This window comes from Micromesistius poutassou (assembly GCF_964030765.1).
Source record: "Micromesistius poutassou genome assembly, contig: SCAFFOLD_4026, whole genome shotgun sequence".
Taxonomy (NCBI): domain Eukaryota; kingdom Metazoa; phylum Chordata; class Actinopteri; order Gadiformes; family Gadidae; genus Micromesistius; species Micromesistius poutassou.
In genome coordinates this window covers 7,501-15,000 of record NW_028178650.1, presented here as the reverse complement: position 1 = coordinate 15,000, position 7,500 = coordinate 7,501, and the positions used below count along the sequence as shown (strand labels likewise).

Below are 7,500 nucleotides of genomic sequence, written 5' to 3'. Positions count from 1 at the left end.
CCGGGATGGGACCGGGGTGCCAACATGCACCCTCAATATGGCGACGATCACGACAAGAGCTTCTCTCTCTCTCTCTCTCTCTCTCTCTCTCTGTCCCTCGCTCTCACTCTCTCTCTTTCTCACACCCACTTCTCACCTCTCTCTCCTTTTCACCCTTCTCTTGTACTTGTTATTTATTCGATCATTAAGTAACGCATAGAACTTCGTCAACCCTTCGTTATATCTTTTGATCCTCTTTTGAAAAAAAACAAAAAAAAAACTCTGTGGTCCTTCCCCGCCCCTCTCCTGTCCTCTCTCCCCGTGTCTTGGCCTCCTCTCTGGGCGGCAGGCGGCCCACTGCTGGCCCTGCCAAGGCCTGGCAGCTCGGGGCGCCTCTCGCCTCTCAGCTCAGTTCAATTGACTCGTTTAGGCAATTGCACCCTGATCTGGGCAATGCACCCCTATGGGAGCGCGCGCGCGCGTGTACGCGCGTGTGTGCGCGTTTGTCTGTGCGCGCGTTTGTCTGTGTGTGTGTGTGTGTGTGTGTGTGTGTGTGTGTGTGTGTGTGTGTGTGTGTACGCGCGCGTGTGTGTGTGTGTCATATCTTCACCCATCACTAGTCGGAACTGCCCTATCCTCCTTTCTAGTGAAACACACAACTACGATTCAGACCGAGGTCTTCATACGCGATTACCAGCCCCTTTAAAACGTCTCAGAAGAGCGTTTACACGAGCTCTCTCTCTCTTCCCTTCTCCCTTTCTCTTTCTTTCTTTCTTCCTTTCTTCCTTTCTGTATTCCGTTTCGTTTTCTCCCGTTCTGGTTTCGCGGGGAGCGACAGATGGCGCGTCGCGCTCCCCCGGGAAGCCGCGTGTCAATCAGCCGCTCTCATGTGACGGCTCTTGCCAATGACGTGCCAACCATATGGCCTGGCACCGGAGCCGGTATGTAAACCCGCCCAATCCCCGTCCAGAGATACTGCCACACGGAGGCTCCACCACGCGCCTGGACCAGGCATAGCGCGGAGGGAAAGAGAGAGTGAGATAGAGCGAGAGAGAGAGAGAGAGAGTCAGCGAGATAGAGAGAGTCAGCGAGAGAGAGAGAGAGAGAGAGAGAGAGAGAGAGAGAGAGAGAGAGAGAGAGAGAGAGAGAGTCAGCGAGAGAGAGAGAGAGAGATAAAGAGACATAGAGAGAGAGAGAGAGAGAGACAGATAGAGAGTGCGTGTGAGTGTGTGCCGCGCCTACAGAAGCGTCTGCGAAGGACTTGTGATGTGATGGCCACCCGGAGAGAGATGCAATAAACAAACCGATCTGCTCCATCGCCGAGCTCCGCTGAGGAGGTAGGTCGTGCATTTACACCTTTAACTTCGTCCTATCCAATTAAAACCTTTTACCTTTTTGGTGTTTCGTTTAAACGCGTAGTGTGTGTGTGTCTATGTGTGTGTTATTGTGTCGTGGTCGTGGTCGCGGTGAGGGGAGTTTTACGCAGAATGTTGTCGCTCTCCAGGGTTCTTGAATGGACGTGTTTCGTTTTTTTTTTTCCCATCGTCCCGTCGCATCGGCGGGGATCTGAGACACGCTCAGCTTCCCTGTCTCCCGATGGCTGCGTGGTCTGACCCTCGTGTGTTCTCCGGTCAACATCAGCTAATAGCTCGGAACCATGTAAGCAAAAAAAAAAAAAAAGGCCTTCGCGTAAACGCGGGATCAATCTTCAAAGCGTGTTTGGCGAAATGTTAACGAATTATTCATTTGTCTTGGAATCGCTTCGGGAACCCACGCGTTCTTTTACCCGGCAGGAGTTGAAACAATGTATAATGAGCTGTACAGAGGTGGAGTGTGTGAGTGCGTGTGTGTGTGTGTGTGTGTGTGTGTGTGTGTGTGTGTGTGTGTGTGTGTGTGTGTGTGTGTGTTTGCATGTTTGCCTATACGTGTGTGCGTGCGTGCGTGCGTGCGTGCGTGCGTGTGTAATTCTCTGAAGGCTCCCATAGGCTAATTGACAAGGTATTGGTTGGCGTTAATTACATCGCGCTTATAAGATTAAAGAACGCCGCCCCTCCACTCGACTCCCGCAGCTGAGCAAGGTGCTTAAAGCACATCTCTGGAGCTGTGGGGGTTAGCAGCTCACCGCGGACCCCATCTCCCTGTTAGGCTAGAAAAGCTATAGGGCCTTAAATGCATTGTCTCCAAGCGTTTGCATTCATTACGAATATCAAAACTTTAAGATTTTTAAGATTTTTCACCTGCCTCACAAAAGCTGCATGTTATTTGATTTGGCCTACAAGGAAAATATAGAAGCCGGCTAAATAAATAAATAGGCCTGCGATTAACGTTGACTTCATTCTATGGTGAGGTCTCATGTTGGTTCTGTTCCCCTTCCGTGTTTTTTATTTATGTCGCTTCATCGTCGTAAATATTTCAAAAGAAAAATAATTTAAAATGTGTAAATTAATTATATAAAAAAAAAACTGTACACAATCTTTGCGATAGGGCCTAAAAAACGATAGTGCCTACACTGCCCAAAAATATAACGAATATGTCTATGAATAATAAGCGGTTTTGGGGTGGAGATGGTCTAGATTAATTGTGACCAGAATGGGACCTGGCTGTGTTGGAATGCAGCCAGATTACTGGAGTATGTGCGTGTGTGTGTGTGTGTGTGTGTGTGTGTGTGTGTGTGTGTGTGTGTGTGTGTGTGTGTGTGTGTGTGTGTGTGTGTGTGTGTGTCGCACGCCTGTGTGTGTGTGTGTGTGTGTGTGTGTGTGTGTGTGTGTGTGTGTGTGTGTGTGTGTGTCGCACGCCTGTGTGTGTGTGTGTGTGTGTGTGTGTGTGTGTGTGTGTGTGTGTGTGTGTGTGTGTGTGTGTGTGTGTGTGTGTGTGTGTGTGTGTGTGTCGCACGCGTGTGTGCTCTCACCGCAACATAATGCGGGGCCCCCCCGGGACCCTGTGTGCTTCCATGCAGCCGACCTGCTGGACAAAGCAGACCCGCATGAATATGAAACAAACAAAAAAAAAAAAAGATGTTCAAAGGCAGCGAGCCTGTTGCTGGTGTGAGTGGTATCCCAAAATAGTGAGAAGAATACAAAATAAAAATAAAAAGAGTAAACCTGTATAACCCTCCAACTTATTGACTTGCGGTGGTTGCAACATATAGATTGTGATTGAGTTTTATATATATTTATTTGTTATTTTTTGTATAGCCTACATTATTTGAGTTTTCAGATGTGTTAGGGTTTCCACATTTGATTTTGACGTTTTTGATTCGATTTTGATCAATAATGTGTAGGCCTATTATTACAGGCCTAAGGAACGAGGTCATTAGGCAATTAGACTTAAACATGGCGCCCGGTTTGGTCAATTGAGTAACATGGGGCGCCCAGCTAAAACATGAATCCTTCATTTTCTTTTCATGTTTGTTTGTGCCGCCATATGGATTAATTAGCTCACATTGACGCGCCTACTCCCATTAACACACACTCGGCTCTAAATGATTGACGTGCAAAGCTCTAATGTATTTCTAATGTATTTTTTCCCGCTTTTTTCTCTCTTTTTTTGTAGTGTGATAGTTAGTGGCCGCCATGTTGAGCCGCCTGTTCAGCGACGTCCTGCCGGACGTCCAGAGGCTCGCGGCGGGAGGCTGGGTGGAGGACAGCGCGAGCGAGGACTCCAAGACCAAGGACGACTGCCACCTCGGCGAGGACGAGATGGACGACAGCGAGACACGCGCCAGCAGCCGGGCCGATTCCGAAATGGCGGGGGACGACGACGACGACGACGACGACAGTCTGGACGACGACGAAGAGGAGGGCGGCGGCGACGAGAACGGCGGCGACAAACCCAAGAAGCGCGGGCCGAAGAAGCGCCAGATGACGCCGGCGCGCGCGGAGCGCTCCAAGGTGCGCAGGCAGAAGGCGAACGCGCGCGAGCGCACGCGCATGCACGACTTGAACTCGGCGCTGGACAACCTGCGCAAGGTGGTGCCGTGCTACTCCAAGACCCAGAAGCTGTCCAAGATCGAGACGCTGCGGCTGGCCAAGAACTACATCTGGGCGCTCGGGGAGATCTTACGCAACGGCAAGCGGCCTGACGTCGTGTCGTACGTGCAGACGCTGTGCAAAGGCCTGTCCCAGCCCACCACCAATCTGGTGGCCGGCTGTCTGCAGCTCAACACCCGGAACTTCCTCACGGAACAGTGTACGGACCCGGGCCGCTTCCACGTGCCCAGCTCCCCCTTCGCCGCCCACCCTTACCCCTACCCCTGCTCCCGCCTGGCCAGCCCCCACTACCAGGGCGGCTCCGGGGGGCTGAACATACGGAGCCATGCTTACGGCCCGGGGTACGAGGCCGTGTACCCGCCGGGTGGGGGGTCCCCGGACTACAGTAGCCCGGACTACGAGGCGCCACACAGCCCCCCTGTGTGCCACAACGGCGGGCTGTCGAACCGGCCAGGCCAGGACTCGGATACGGACAGGAACTATCACTACTCTATGCACTACTCCGGGCTGACCACGGCCCGGGCCCCGGCTCCTCACAGCCTGCCGTTTGGACCCCCGGGAGCGCGCCTCGGCGGCGCGCATTCTGAAAACATTCCACCTTTCCACGACGTGCACACGCACCACGACAGGGCCCCGCCGTACGAGGACCTCAACGCGTTTTTCCACAACTGAGGAACCGGGAAGAGGAAGACACCCCCGAACCAGACTGACAATCCTACTGTAATATCTCTGTACACCCCTCTCTGTAGACCCGATGTCACGCTATAATCTTGTATATTTGACCGAGGTGTCCCAGTATATCCTGTATGCACAATAATAACAGTTGGTTTGGACATAAACGATGTAAAAAAAAAAAAACGACCATAAGAATACAATGACAAAAAATAAAAAAACCTGTTTATTAAATAACTTCTGATATTGGATGATTGTGCTATACCTCCCTTTCCCTCAGGACGGACTCCGGCAAATTTCGTTTTAAGTCAATCTATTTCCTTAAGGGTCGAATGTTGTGTGTGTGGCTGTGCAGACACACAGACGCGTATAAAAAAAACACGACCAGGCCTTTCGTCTAACATAAAGAAATACGTTATATCTCATAGGCCTATGACCTGAGAATAAAACTATACATACAATAAAAAAAAGTAATCCTTGTTTTTATTGAATTGTTATAAAACTAATAATTTATCTATAAGCAGCCAGTGCAGTTTAATGTTGGATCTTCCCAGTGATATGAATTCGGTTTGTAAACATATGGGATTACTTTAAAACTAAACGTTGATCTGCAATATGTATACGTGTTGTACGCTTTAATGTCTACAGTAGCCTACAGGCCAGACACATTTGTTTTTCGGTGAGTCCACCTGTTGTAGAAAGTACTGAAAGATACTGCGGCAAACGGCTCACGGGCCTGTCTGACGTCATTGCGCACTCAATTCAAAACGGTGTCACAAAAGATGTGATAGCCTATCTGAAATATCTCTCTATAATAGATCGGGTTTCACCTTCAGTCGTAGGCCTATTCGTGAATTAGTAACCTTTGAAATGAAGTGTAGACGAATCACGTGAATGGCTCTCCACAGTAGCTAATGACATACGACCTTTTGCTAATTTGTTAATATGGATTATAAAGGCTATATACAAGTAGCACCCTACATTTAACGGAGTCTCGGACGTTTGGGTTAAATTATGTCACTTTACTCAGAAACTGCTTTAAAATCTTGAAAATCTTTGAAAACTGCACGGCTGCACGAATAATGAATATGGTCAAATGAGTAGTCTAGTCTGTAGGGATCGATAAGACTAATCAACAAGCAAGAGAATTCGGTCAATTTTTTTTTGTGATTTGTATGTGGGTGGGATCGGCCTAAAATTAAAAAATAGTCCTTTACAACGACAAAATCTTCTCTCAGTTTCAAAAATCACACTGAACGACACAATTAGCTGTTACTTCATCAGAATTTCCACAACTAAGGAGAGAATACTCTGGGCGAGTATTTTTCCGCAGGTTCGACGGAGTCTTCAAACGCAACGTGGATCTGCTCAGAATATGCAGGAAGATACTCAACAAAATACATATCAGAGCCAGATTGAGGAAAACATCATTAACCAATTATATGGCTCCGAGAACATGACACAACATCTGATCAATATCGGAATAAAACGATGGAACCGGGGGCCCGCGCGCGCTCCAGACAGGACACAGCCACGATGACGTATCAGTCGCTCTGATGTTCTCACATCAACCGGGACATCAAGCAGCACCGTTGGACCGCTGCCGTGGGCCCCATATGCTGCGGTCCCCGCGGGCATCCAGGGGCCACAAGGCCCGGGTACAGCAGCACCGGCTACCGGGTACAGCGCCGGGTAACCAGTCTGGGCCACTGACCTATATATAGCCTAAGAAAGATAGTCTTTTATATATCAGGAAATCATCTTTCGAACACCCACGAATACCACAGCCTTCATGAGCCTGGTCGCAGGAAATCTAGTTTTAATTGAAGGATAATTAAATAAAAGTTCCTATAGTTTGATAAGCTGACATTGTGATTTTTTTTTAATGAAACTTAACGACGCTTTATATTTACTTTAAAAAATGGAGGATGAAATGAATGAGATCAAAGTTATGATAATATCTATATGATAGGGCAACGGTTGACTTTTTATGTTTATTTTCGATAATAAAAATAGTTTACACACGAGTTCTAGTAGATTGTAAAATACCAGATCCATTCATAAATTGTTGTTATAGTCTAAATAATAAACACTGTTTACAACCTAATTTCGACATAGGCTGACTTGACATCCATATTGACACATTCTCAACCAGAAATGTCGTTTTTTAATAAAGAAAAAAAGCTTTCCCAAACCCTGACTGTGGTTGTGGTTTTCCAACCTGGTTAAGGGACCGACAGGAAAACGACCGACAAAGTTACACCTGGTTGAGTCCAGTCTCTCACACCTCTAGTTTAGTCTGGTGTCTTACACACATGTCTAGTTTAGTCTAGTCTCCAGCCTGGTCGCTCAATCCACCAGAATACTAGATTATACTGATTTTTTTGGGGGGTGGGGGGGGACGGGGGTGGTTGGCATAGGGTTTTATGACCAAGACCCTCTGCCAAGCGGCTAAATATCTGAGCACCAGTAAGCCGCCCAGCGCCCCCCGCAGCCAGCTGCGCCCCGTGCCAGCCACAGGGCCCGGCCAAAGTGGCTCTTCAGGGAGGCCCCAGTATTTCTTCCCTAATTCAGCGGCATCTGTTCATTATTCTGAGTCGTTAAAGAAGGTTGTACCGGGCACGGTCCGAACAAAAGTGATATTTTTAATGGTCAAGCATTTTTAAAGCTGCCGGGCTCAACGCTTGAGACTAAGCGGACGTTTCGGAAAGATGTTTTCGTCCTCGTCTCGGCCGGTCGGTATTCACCTGCGTTGAACCTTATCTGTAATGGTTAACCGTTAATATTAATATTGTAAATAATATTATTAGGCCTACTATTGCAATTATTATTATTATTATTGTAATTAATATTAATATTA

General features: G+C 48.0%; 1 pseudogene across 1 annotated transcript; it reads left to right on the top strand.

Moving 5' to 3' along the window:
- Positions 1–3,551: 3,551 nt before the first annotated feature.
- Positions 3,552–4,640, top strand: LOC311373507 (neurogenic differentiation factor 2 pseudogene; annotated as a pseudogene). Its single transcript has one exon. The product of its transcript is annotated as a neurogenic differentiation factor 2 pseudogene (transcript).
- Positions 4,641–7,500: the final 2,860 nt, after the last annotated feature.